Here is a 12791-nt window from a genome sequence, read left to right as displayed (position 1 = left end):
AGGAGCTGGTCTACTGGAGAAGTCTGTAAGGGTGTCCCACCGAATCGCTGCTTCAGTAAACCTGGGGTCTTGAGCTCCTACCACGTCTCTCAAGCGTTCGGGTACTATCTTCTTGACTAATGCACCGGAAGCCAAACACAAAGACAGAAAAGCAGGTAAAGCAACATGCATTGCTTTACGCACCCCTATACCTCCCAGTCGCACTGGGAGGGTTGCCTGATCCCATTGCTCATCCTCTAGTGACAGGTTCAGTGCCTTCTTAAAAGTTGATCTCAGGTGTGCGTCATATTCATCGAGTGTTGGGTTGTTAAAAGAGGGTGCGCACCTCAAGAAGTAAGTGAGTCTTGGCATAGTAAGACACCTTGTGAGGAGATACAGAGCATCATGGGCATCAAGATCGCTTCTTCTCTCCTCCATTCTCATCAGGTCATTCAATTTGTCCCTGAGGACAGTGTCGATGGCCTGGTGACCCAGCGGTGCCCCCAAGAGGGTACTGTTGGACGGAGTGGTAGTTGAGACTTCCAGGAGGATTCTTCGCACAGCATTGATTATTTCCTGGTTTGCTGTGATGATTTCACACTTGGAGGGATTGAGGATGGGCCCCAAGTCTTCTCCCTGTGTTTTCACCAGTTGCAGGTCCCGCACCAGGGACTCTTCAGTACCTGCCAGAGTGCCATCATCCAGGTACCAGATATTGAGCTCACTGCGTAGGCTGGAAATTAGTTCTCTTATGCCAAGCAGAAGAGAAGTGGAGTGAGTGGGTCACCCTGCTGAACACCCTCTGATGATTGAATTTCATGTTCTCCAAACAAAAGAATTGAGGGTTTGCTGTAGCCGGCTGAAATGAAGGGAAAAAGACTGGGGAACCGATCCCGAACAGCTGGCAATACAGCATCTCTCTTCACCATATTAAAGGCATTTCTAAAATCAAGTTTGACTATGCCTTGTCTTCTGGTAGGTCCCTGATGTAGGCCCTTGCAGCATGAGCTGCAGCTTCACTGCCTTGAGAGACCCCAAAGCCCAGTTGGTGTGGCTGGAGTAAACTGGCAGCTTCTAGGCGAATGTTTCTCACTGCTGCTTTGGCAACGAGACAGCAAAGGGTGTTTCCAACTGCAATGGGTCTGATTCCCCCATCCCTCTTCTTCAAAGCACATAGTGAGGCTCCAAAAAAGAAAGGTTTAATTTCTTCTGGGATTCGCCCAGCCAGGCAATTGTTGACGAAAGTTGTTAACTCGGTGAGAAGAATTGATGCAGATTCACCGAGTACTGGATTTACCATCTCTTTGAGGTGCTGAGGTCGAATTCCAGTGTAACCTGCAGATCCTGCTGGAAATGACTCGATCGCATTATAGACTTCCGATTCTGGCAAAATTAATTGTTCAATGATGGGGTCTTCCTCAGGGTTGTCGTTGATGGCTATGGTGTCCCTGGTTGGATGCTTGTCTCTTAGTGCTTGGGCCATGGTCTCATCCTTGGGGGGCTACAGTGTCATCACTTGTAATTATTCTTATTGCTCCCACTGTGTTACCTTCTTCGATTTTTTTGCTAACCTGTGTGCAAATTTTCTCATTTTCAGTGGGACTTTTCTTGGGTCTACCTCTTTGATTCCTGCGATGATGGGACAGAGGGACACAGTTGTCCGTTCTTGGGTAGTTGCGCACTGCCTTGATAACTGACGTGGTTAGCAGTTTGCCTCGTCTTTCAGGAACTGCAAGACAGACATTGCTGAACAAGAGTAGGTTGCACCATGCTTGGATGGTGCCTCGGGCTTCTAAGTTGGTGGAACCTTCATTCACCCGCTTAAGAAGGTCTGTGAATTTCCCTGCTGCATATGGGCGAGCCGCTTTAGGGATGTGGGACAGTGTACCGCTAGCAGTGGATTTGAATGCCAACAGAAGGTTATTGCAAGTGACGAGGTTGCCATTGGAATTGTCATCTGCCTGTGGAGGCTGTGGGCTGCTCTCTGCTGGGGGCATATGTGATCCTGCACACCCATTGTGTGCACGAATGCGGCCATCCCTGTTGTGTGCTCGAAACTCTCCACACACCTGACATGTGCCTCTTCTTTCATTGTTGGGTGCATTGTTTCCCTGGCTTTGTGGCTGGCTGGCTTCATCATCTGCCATACCTCAGACTATGTGGTAAGCCCAGGCTGAAGGGAAAATGGCGCATGGCACATACCGCATGTGGTTCATGGTGGTGGTGGGGGGAGGAGAGGGGTCTCCCGTCCATGTGGTGGGCGGTGGAGGAAAGGGAGGAGTGGAAGATGTGTGATGAGGCGGAGTAGGGCACTCACTCCCTTCTAGGACAAGTCACTATACACCACTATGCTCTGTGCACATCCCCCACTATCAACGACACACCGCTATATACTACACATGCTATGCGCATGCCATGCACATACTATGCACTGTACACTATAGACTCCTGTATAAATTACTAAATTTAAAAAGAGAAACTTTCGTTTTTCTTTTTGGCCCACCCTGCCTTTGTGGGATACGGCCGGTGTGTTGAAAGAAGAAATATATATATATATATATATATATATATATATATATATATATATATATATATATATATATATCAATATATATATATATATATATATATATATATATATATATATATATATATATATATATATATATATATATATATCAATAACAACACTTTGACTCGCCAAGGACTTGAACCCATGCTGCTTTGGCCTGCCTCATGGTGGGCGAAAACTCACGATGCCTTAATCCACTGGACCATACAATCCTCAAGAGCAGTGCATCCAGCGGAACTGGATGTTGTACTAGCTACCCAAGGACATACGATGGTGTGGATGACTCTAGGCTAATTTCATTCTAGTCCCTGTTTGGTGTACTAGTACAACGAGCAGTATTTTATATTATTGTGCCCACGAACGAGTGGTATTGATGAATAACAACACTGCGTCTAGCCAAGAACTCGAACCCGAACCCGAACCCACCATATGTCCTTAGGTAGTGAGTACAACATCCAGTTCTGCTGGATGCGCTATTCTTAAGGACTGTATGGTCCAGTGGATTAAGGCGTCATGAGTTTTTGCCCACCATGAGGCAGGCCAAAGCAGCATGGGTTCGAGTCCTTGGCTAGTCACAGTGTTGTTATTAATCAATACCACTATTTCGTGGGCATAACAATATATATATACATATATATATTATATATATGCATATATATATATATATATATATATATATATATATATATATATATATATATATATATATATATATATACATATATATATTACACAGGACCACCCTGTGGTTTAAAGCGTCATGTGGTTCTCGCTTACCATGAGGCAGGCCAGCACAACATGGGTTCGAATCCTTGGCTAGCGCAATGTTGTTATTGATGAATATCACTCGTCCGTGGCTACAATAATATATGTATATATATATATATATATATATATATATATATATATATATATATATGTATATATATATATATATATATATATATATATATATATATATATATATATATATATATATATATATATATATATATATATATATATATTCTTCATACAAAATAATACTCACAATATAACCCATAGTTAAAATTGTTTCATTACAAGTCTATCAACTCGTATGCTAAATGTAAGAGAATGCTCCCACAGTTGACAGCTGTTTTAAGCCTGGCATCAGACAAATCATATAAAATAAACATCTCACAAACTTTTTACAACTCACAAGTATCAAGGCGAGCAACTCACTAGTGCACAACCCCAAGTCTACATAGTGCAAGTGTGTGCAAATATCATCTAATCCAAGACTAACTCTACACAATACAGTGCATAGATACCAACAAATCAATAAGAGAGGAAAGCTATTTAATTCTTGCATAGGCCGAGTAAATACTATATCCACTTACTAAGAAGTGTGCAGAATTAGAGTCTAATACGCTAAACATAAGTTAACGGAAACACCACAGAAACCAGTGAAAGTTAATGCCAAAATTTAAAGTCTAAGTTCACAATGAATACATTAAATACATCAAGCTACAAAGTTCCAACCACTCCACTGTGGGTACTGTATGTCCCTAAACCAGAACACAACCTAATGCTGCTTTGACACCACTGTCTGAGGCTATGATGAAACATGACAAAAGTGAAGAAACTAAGTCCACAAGACAAAATACAAAATACGTTTGTTATAGCGTAGCAGTGTTGTATGAATATTCTGAAAGAAGCTTAGTGTAAAGACCCTCTAAGAGGCTTACTTCCAAACTGGACACAGCACACAGAAAACAGTCCACGTAATGGATAATGCAGATTCAAGACAACATTCAGAAATTCCGAGTCCTAAAAATGACACTGTATAAGGTGTTGGTGTGTGAGGCTGAACACTTCTCTAGGCTGAGGGACTGACCACCTCAATACATTCTCCTCTGCATTTGACTAATGAATCCTACTGCGTAAGCAAAACGCTTCAATAATAAAGATACCAACATGTGCCTAACTCATCAACTTATCGGTATTTTATACCATTTCCAACAATACAGTTCATGCCCTTTCCTTGGATGGCAGCAACACCAAATGACCTCTCAACTAGAGACAGATGGGAGAGTTGGAAGGTTCCCACCTACAGTTTGCCAAGGGTCCAGTCCAGTCTACCTCCTTTATGTAGATAGTGTAATGTGGGACAGCATCTTCTGCTGTATACTCAAGTTCACAAATGATGCAACTTATCATACAGTATTATAAAAATGGTAAACACGGTAAAACTGACATGGGTTTGTAGAATAGATGGTTTCAACATTATCTCATCTTTCAATAATATGTAATCATTGTTACAATAACACAAACTTAATTTTGAATATTAATGAATACTTATTAAAACGACAAGCACGAAATAATGTACAACCTTACGTTGCAAATGGCTACAGAATAATTTTGCAGTTGACAGCTAGAATTCGATCTCAGCATGATAATAAGACACTCGAGGCAAAGAGAATTAAATGAGAGAGAAAACATTTCACAGAATCAGTAATGAGAATAATTTAGAAAGAGGACCTAGCTTGCAGAGAATGACACTCAGGAATCTAGCTATGTAAGTGATCTTATTAAGTAAAATGTGTTGGATCAGATGTTGAATGTGAGGAGCCACAAGTCTGATACTATGCTTAAAAAAAATTGCAAAGGTTCAGTTGTTTACCACAAGTCTGGAACCAAAGCTGAGAAAATGAAGATGTAAGGAATAATTTCATGAACTGGAACTAACGACTCTAGACAAATGGATAAAGTTAGATATTATTTGAACATAAAAAAAAACTACTCTGGAAATAAACAGTAAGACACATGTGCCATAGTTAAGTGTCTTTATTCCGAAACGTTTCGCCTACACAGCAGGCTTCTTCAGTCGAACACTGAGGTAGCAAATATGAAACCATCAGCAGCGGAGAGGTAAAGATGATGTGATCATTCCATAAGCAAGTTTATTCAGGTACAGGTACACATAAAAACAGCTACAAAAATTATCATGCATAGCAACATTTGTTTAGATTAACTAGGATAACCCAAAAATAAACCAGAATGACTTATTATATTAGGGTCCTTAGAGTAGCTTGAGGTGGTCAGTCCCTCACTCGGGATATGTGTTGGGCTTCATAGTTTTGAACTATGTGAAGTTGAAGTTAGGTTTGATAAGATTCCCCAGGAAACAGGACTAATGTTTCCTGACGCGGGTCTTAGTCATGTGATGACCTACCGCTGGAGCTTTCCACTGGCTTACCGGTCTACCCCTTTAAAAATTAAAAAGCAGAAGCATGAGAAAGGAGCCTTATACAGTGCAGAGGTGAGACGCTGAGAAAAATAATGTCAGAGGAAGCGGGGGTCCACGACTACAAGAAATACAAATATCCCTCACATGAGAGACCGAAACTTATGAAGATGTTTCTGTCCGACTAGAACTATTGATTATAATTATTTTTATTTAATAGTCCAAATCGGACCGAAACGTCTTCGTAAGTTTCAGTCTCCTATATGCGGGTTATGTGTCTATTGTTCCGGTCACGGTATTGTGCCATTTTGTTCTTTAGATGTAAAAATCTAAGGCTGGAAGAACACTGCAGCAAGCCTACTGTGCCTTGCTAGGCAGGTCCTCAACCCCAACTCTTTCTTGCTCATAATTAGTGGTTCGGCAATGAAGTTGTAGAGCAAAGGTCCTCAACCTTCCTACACAAGTGGGCCACATTTGATGGTCAAATGTGTGACGAGGGTCGCATGGTTTCATTGACACTGCAGTGTGGAACCTAGTATTAGAAGGGCCACAAGCGGGTCGCTGTCCCCAAGTTGCGGACCCTTGTCGTAGAGGATGTCCTCTGTACCAAGATACTGTTTCGTTGCAGAGTGTGAATATAATACTGGCATACAATACCAACAAGAAGATAAGTAAGACACCTCTACAACAGTTAGTTATCTTTACTCCGAAACGTTTCGCCAACTCAGCAAGCTTCATCAGATAAGTACAGAGGATGAAAATAAGGAGAGAGCAGCAGAGGAGAGGTAAATATGATGTGGCCAATCCATCAACCTTGAAGGAATAGTTTGAAGTTGATGGGTTGACCACATTACCTTCACTGCTGATGTCTCCATATCTCCCTCCTTTGTTTTCGACTGATGAAGCCTGCTGTGCAGGCGAAGCGTTTCGGAATAAATAAACCTAACTGTTGCACATATCTCACGAAATCGTAATGACACAATTGCAAACAAACCATACCACGGGCGGGAATAGAACCCGCGATCAGAGAGTCTCAAAACTCCAGACCGTCGCGTTAGCGACGGTCTGGAGTTGTACTTATCTGTTTGTCGTCAGTGTATATCAGTTTTTTCTAATCCAAGAGAAACAAAGACGAAGAGATACAAATGGAAACTGAATTACTTGGAAACAAAAAACGAGGCTAAGAAACCATGTTAAAACGTGGGAATGACGGAGAAGTGAAACTGACCACAGAGTCACTCGCTGTTATGTGAAACTATCAACAATTTACAGAAAATGCTGAGCTGGATTCTGATCAAGTTAATTAACAGTAAGCTAGGCGGCGGACCAGGAGCTGAAGTTGAAAACCTGCAAGCTTAGCTAAGTTATTATAATTGGATAACTAGGTAATTCCACAAACACTGGCATGCACACACACACACACACACACACACACACACACACACACACACACACACACACACACACACACACACACACACACACACACACACACACACACACACACACACACACACACACACACACACACACACACACACACACACACACAGAGGCAGGCAGCAACGAGTCATGGTACGTGAAGAGGTATCACAGTGGGCGCCTGTTACGAGCGGGGTCCCACAGGGGTCAGTTCTAGGACCAGTGCTATTTTTGATATATGTGAACGACATGATGGAAGGAATAGACTCTGAAGTGTCCCTGTTCGCAGATGACGTGAAGTTGATGAGAAGAATTAAATCGGACGAGGATGAGGCAGGACTGCAAAGAGACCTGGACAGGCTGAACATGTGGTCCAGCAACTGGCTTCTCGAATTCAATCCAGCCAAATGCAAAGTCATGAAGATTGGGGAGGGGCAAAGAAGACCGCAGACAGAGTATAGGCTAGGTGGACAAAGACTACAGACCTCACTCAGGGAGAAAGACCTTGGGGTGACCATAACACCGAGCACATCACCGGAGGCACACATCAACCAAATAACCGCTGCAGCATACGGGTGCCTGGCAAACCTGAGAATAGCGTTCCGATACCTTAATAAGGAATCGTTCAAGACACTGTACACTGTGTATGTTAGGCCCATACTGGAGTATGCAGCACCAGTCTGGAACCCACACCTGGTGAAGCACGTCAAGAAGTTAGAGAAAGTACAAAGGTTTGCAACAAGGCTAGTCCCAGAGCTCAAGGGAATGTCGTACGAGGAAAGGTTAAGGGAAATCGGACTGACGACACTGGAGGACAGAAGGGTCAAGGGAGACATGATAACGACATGCAAGATACTGCGGGGAATAGACAAGGTGGACAGAGACAGGATGTTCCAGAGAGGGGACACAGGGACAAGGGGTCACAACTGGAAGCTGAAGACTCAGACGAGTCACAGGGACGTTAGGAAGTATTTCTTCAGTCATAGAGTTGTCAGCAAGTGGAATAGCCTAGCAAGTGAAGTAGTGGAGGCAGGAACCATACATAGTTTTAAGAAGAGGTATGACAAAGCTCAGGAAGCAGAGAGAGAGAGAGAGGATCCAGTAGCGATCAGTGAAGAGGCGGGGCCAGGAGCTGAGTATCGACCCCTGCAACCACAATTAGGTGAGTACAATTAGGTGAGTACAGACACACACACACACACACACACACACACACACACAGCAGTGATGTATAACCCACCACAGAACAGCAGGAGGCCAAGGCAAGAGTACGACGAGAGCAATAGAGCGATGGTTGACACACTGGCTAGAGTGACCAGAAGAGCTCATGCATGCAGGGCAAAGCTCCTGATCATGGGTTACTTTAACCACAAGGAGATCGATTGGGAGAACTTGGACCCACATGGGGGCCAAGATACATGGAGGGCTAAGATGATGGAGGTGGTACTGGAAAACTTCATGTGCCAACACGTAAGGGACACTACAAGAGAGAGAGGAGAGGATGAACCAGCAAGGCTGGACTTAGTATTCACCTTGAGTAGTGCAGATATCGAGGACATCACATATGAAAGACCCCTTGGGGCCAGTGACCATGTGGTTTTAAGCTTCGAATACACAGTAGAGCTACAAGTGGAGGGAGAAGCAGGAAGGCCAGGACGAATGAAGCCAAACTACAAGAAAGGGGACTACACAGGAATGAGGAACTACCTGAACGGGGTTCAGTGGGACAGAGAACTGGCAGGGAAGCCAGTTAATGAGATGATGGAATATGTAGCAACAAAATGCAAGGAGGCTGAGGAGAGGTTTGTACCCAAGGGTAACAGGAATAATGAAAAAGCCAGGATGAGCCCATGGTTTACCCAAAGGTGCAGGGAGGCAAAAACCAAGTGTGCTAGGGAATGGAAGAAATATAGTAGGCAAAGGACCCAGGAGAATAAGGAGAACAGTCCTAGAGCCAGAAACGAATATGCACAGATAAGAAGGGAGGCCCAAAGACAATATGAAAATGACATAGCAGCGAAAGCCAAATCTGACCCGAAACTGTTGTACAGCCACATCTGGAGGAAAACAACAGTCAAGGACCAGGTAATCAGGCTAAGGAAGGAAGGAGGAGAGACAACAAGAAATGACCGTGAAGTATGTGAAGAACTCAACAAGAGATTCAAAGAAGTATTCACAGAGGAGACAGAAGGGACTCCAGAAAGACGGAGAGGTGGGGCACACCACCAAGTGCTGGACACAGTGCACACAACCGAGGAAGAAGTGAAGAGGCTTCTGAGTGAGCTAGATACCTCAAAGGCAATGGGGCCAGATAACATCTCCCCATGGGTATTGAGAGAGGGAGCAGAGGTGCTATGTGTACCCCTAACAACAATATTCAATACATCTATCGAAACAGGGAGATTGCCTGAGGCATGGAAGACAGCAAATGTAGTCCCAATCTTTAAAAAAGGAGACAGACATGATGCATTAAACTACAGACCAGTGTCACTGACATGTATAGTATGCAAAATCATGGAGAAGATTATCAGGAGAAGAGTGGTGGAACACCTAGAAAGGAACGATCTCATCGACAGCAGCCAACATGGTTTCAGGGACGGGAAATCCTGTGTCACAAACCTACTGGAGTTCTATGACATGGTGACAGCAGTAAGACAAGAGAGAGAGGGGTGGGTGGATTGCATTTTCTTGGACTGCAAGAAGGCGTTTGACACAGTTCCACACAAGAGATTGGTGCAAAAACTGGAGGACCAAGCAGGGATAACAGGGAAGGCACTACAATGGATCAGGGAATACTTGTCAGGAAGACAGCAGCGAGTCATGGTACGTGGCGAGGTGTCAGAGTGGGCACCTGTGACCAGCGGGGTCCCGCAGGGGTCAGTCCTAGGACCAGTGCTGTTTCTGGTATTTGTGAACGACATGACGGAAGGAATAGACTCTGAGGTGTCCCTGTTTGCAGATGACGTGAAGTTGATGAGAAGAATTCACTCGATCGAAGACCAGGCAGAACTACAAAGGTATCTGGACAGGCTGCAGACCTGATCCAGCAATTGGCTCCTGGAGTTCAATCCCACCAAGTGCAAAGTCATGAAGATTGGGGAAGGGCAAAGAAGGCTGCAGATGGAGTACAGTCTAGGGGGTCAGAGACTACAAACCTCACTCAAGGAAAAAGATCTTGGGGTGAGTATAACACCAGGCACATCTCCTGAAGTGCACATCAACCAAATAACTGCTGCAGCATATGGGCGCCTAGCAAACCTCAGAACAGCATTCCGACATCTTAATAAGGAATCATTCAGGACCCTGTACACCGTGTACGTTAGGCCCATATTGGAGTATGCGGCACCAGTTTGGAACCCACACCTAGCCAAGCACGTGAAGAAACTAGAGAAAGTGCAAAGGTTTGCAACAAGACTAGTCCCAGAGCTAAGAGGTATGTCCTACGAGGAGAGGTTAAGGGAAATCAACCTGACGACACTGGAGGACAGGAGAGATAGGGGGGACATGATAACGACATACAAAATACTGAGAGGAATTGACAAGGTGGACAAAGACAGGATGTTCCAGAGATTGGACACAGTAACAAGGGGACACAGTTGGAAGCTGAAGACACAGATGATTCACAGGGATGTTAGGAAGTATTTCTTCAGCCACAGAGTAGTCAGTAAGTGGAATAGTTTGGGAAGCGATGTAGTGGAGGCAGGATCCATACATAGCTTTAAGCAGAGGTATGATAAAGCTCACGGCTCAGGGAGAGTGACCTAGTAGCGATCAGTGAAGAGGCGGGGCCAGGAGCTCGGACTCGACCCCCGCAACCTCAACTAGGTGAGTACAACTAGGTGAGTACACACACACACACACACACACACACACACACACACACAGTGAAGAGGCGGGGCCATGAGCTGAGTCTCGACCCCTGCAACCACAATTAGGTGAATCAGGTGAGTACACACACACACACACACAGCAGTAAGTGCCCTGTAGCAGCAGAATATTGATCATCTGTCAGTCTCCGCTTCTTGCTGGTCGTCAGTAATAGTGGCAGGCAGTCAGAGGGTAAATGCCCTCACTGAGAACCAACTTAAATTACTTGGGTATCTGTTTCCGACGTTTTCTCAGACTTTTTCTTTGGTGTTAGGGAATTGATTCCTAAATTTTTCCTTGCTAGAGACAAGTTGGACAATGCAGCTATAGAATGATGCTGTTAAAACATGTAAACAAAAATATAACATATACAAAGAGCTTAATTCAGGAATAATGAATTGTTAAGTACAAACAATCACTGAAGAGATAATGATCGCTCATCCTGGAAGACCAGAGAAAAAGTCGATACAAGTAATGACGTTACAACTATAGAAAAAAAAGGATATTGGAGAGCAGAGAGGGGAAAACTTTTCAAGGGAAAACAGCAACAGGGGGGTCGAAAGTTTTAAACTGTAGTTTATGGAGAAATACAGGGAAATACATTTTCTCAGACTGTGTGGTGGACGGCTGGAAGGAACTTTGAGAAAATATATTTGTTAGAGCCACTGAAATGATAAAATAATTATGTTAATATATGTTAAATATATCAGAGGACCTTGATCATAGTTCCGAATGTAATAACTGTAGTTCAAGATAGTGTGATAGTTCATGATAGACATTCACAACTGTGTTTGTTGACGAAGTAAAGCGGAGAAGAATGAGTACTTGAGAGGGCAGGTAAAAGCTGAAAGAGGATCTGAGCAAACTGCAGGAATCATCATGTCCGTGGTTATTGAACCTCAAACCCAACAAGTGCAAGATTATGACGGTAAGAGAAGCTCGGATACAGAATGCAGACTACAAGGACGAACCTTATAATATTCAGAAAGGAATCTCAGGGTAAGAATAGCACCGAACATATTACCAGAGACACTCATCAGCCAAATAATTTCGGCAGCCTATATGTGCTTGGCAAACCTTTGAACGGCAGTCAGGTAAATTAGTGAAGAGACGATCAGTATCTTGTACACGACTTACGTTACACTTATCAGAGAATGTAACACTAATACTGGAAGTTCACAGAACTTATTCGGAATGTAGAGAGAATCTAGATAATTCCTCCAAGATTAGTTCTGGAGCCTAGAATAATGACCAATAAAGAGAGCTAGGGGGAATATTATTACAACGTTCAAAATGCTCAGAAAACTACTTACAGCAAACCGAGAAAGTCTCTCTGAAAGGAGAGCTCCTGGGACAAGGGGGCAGAGATAGATGTAAAAGATGCAGATAAGTTGTAAATCTGTCAGAAAGAACTTCTTCGGAATGCCGATGGTTAGGAAATGGAACCATCTGGAACAGGAAGTGGACAAAAAAATATGAACGGTGGGGCCAGGAGCCGGGACTCGAACCTCTCTGACATAAAGAGATGAGTGCATACACACATGCGCGCGCGCGTACAGTTTCGTCTCGGTAATCTAACCATCATTCTTTCCCTTCTTGACTCTTTTCCAACCTCCATCTCCAGCACTCTTCACTCCCCCACCTACAACACTACCCCCAACACAACTCCTCCACGTCTTCAAACACCCAACCCACCTCTCCAATTTTCTTGAGCCCAGCCCTCCGCTGCCTCACTCACGACCA

This window comes from Cherax quadricarinatus, chromosome 2 (assembly GCF_038502225.1).
Source record: "Cherax quadricarinatus isolate ZL_2023a chromosome 2, ASM3850222v1, whole genome shotgun sequence".
Taxonomy (NCBI): domain Eukaryota; kingdom Metazoa; phylum Arthropoda; class Malacostraca; order Decapoda; family Parastacidae; genus Cherax; species Cherax quadricarinatus.
Note: the sequence above shows the minus strand (reverse complement) of the source record.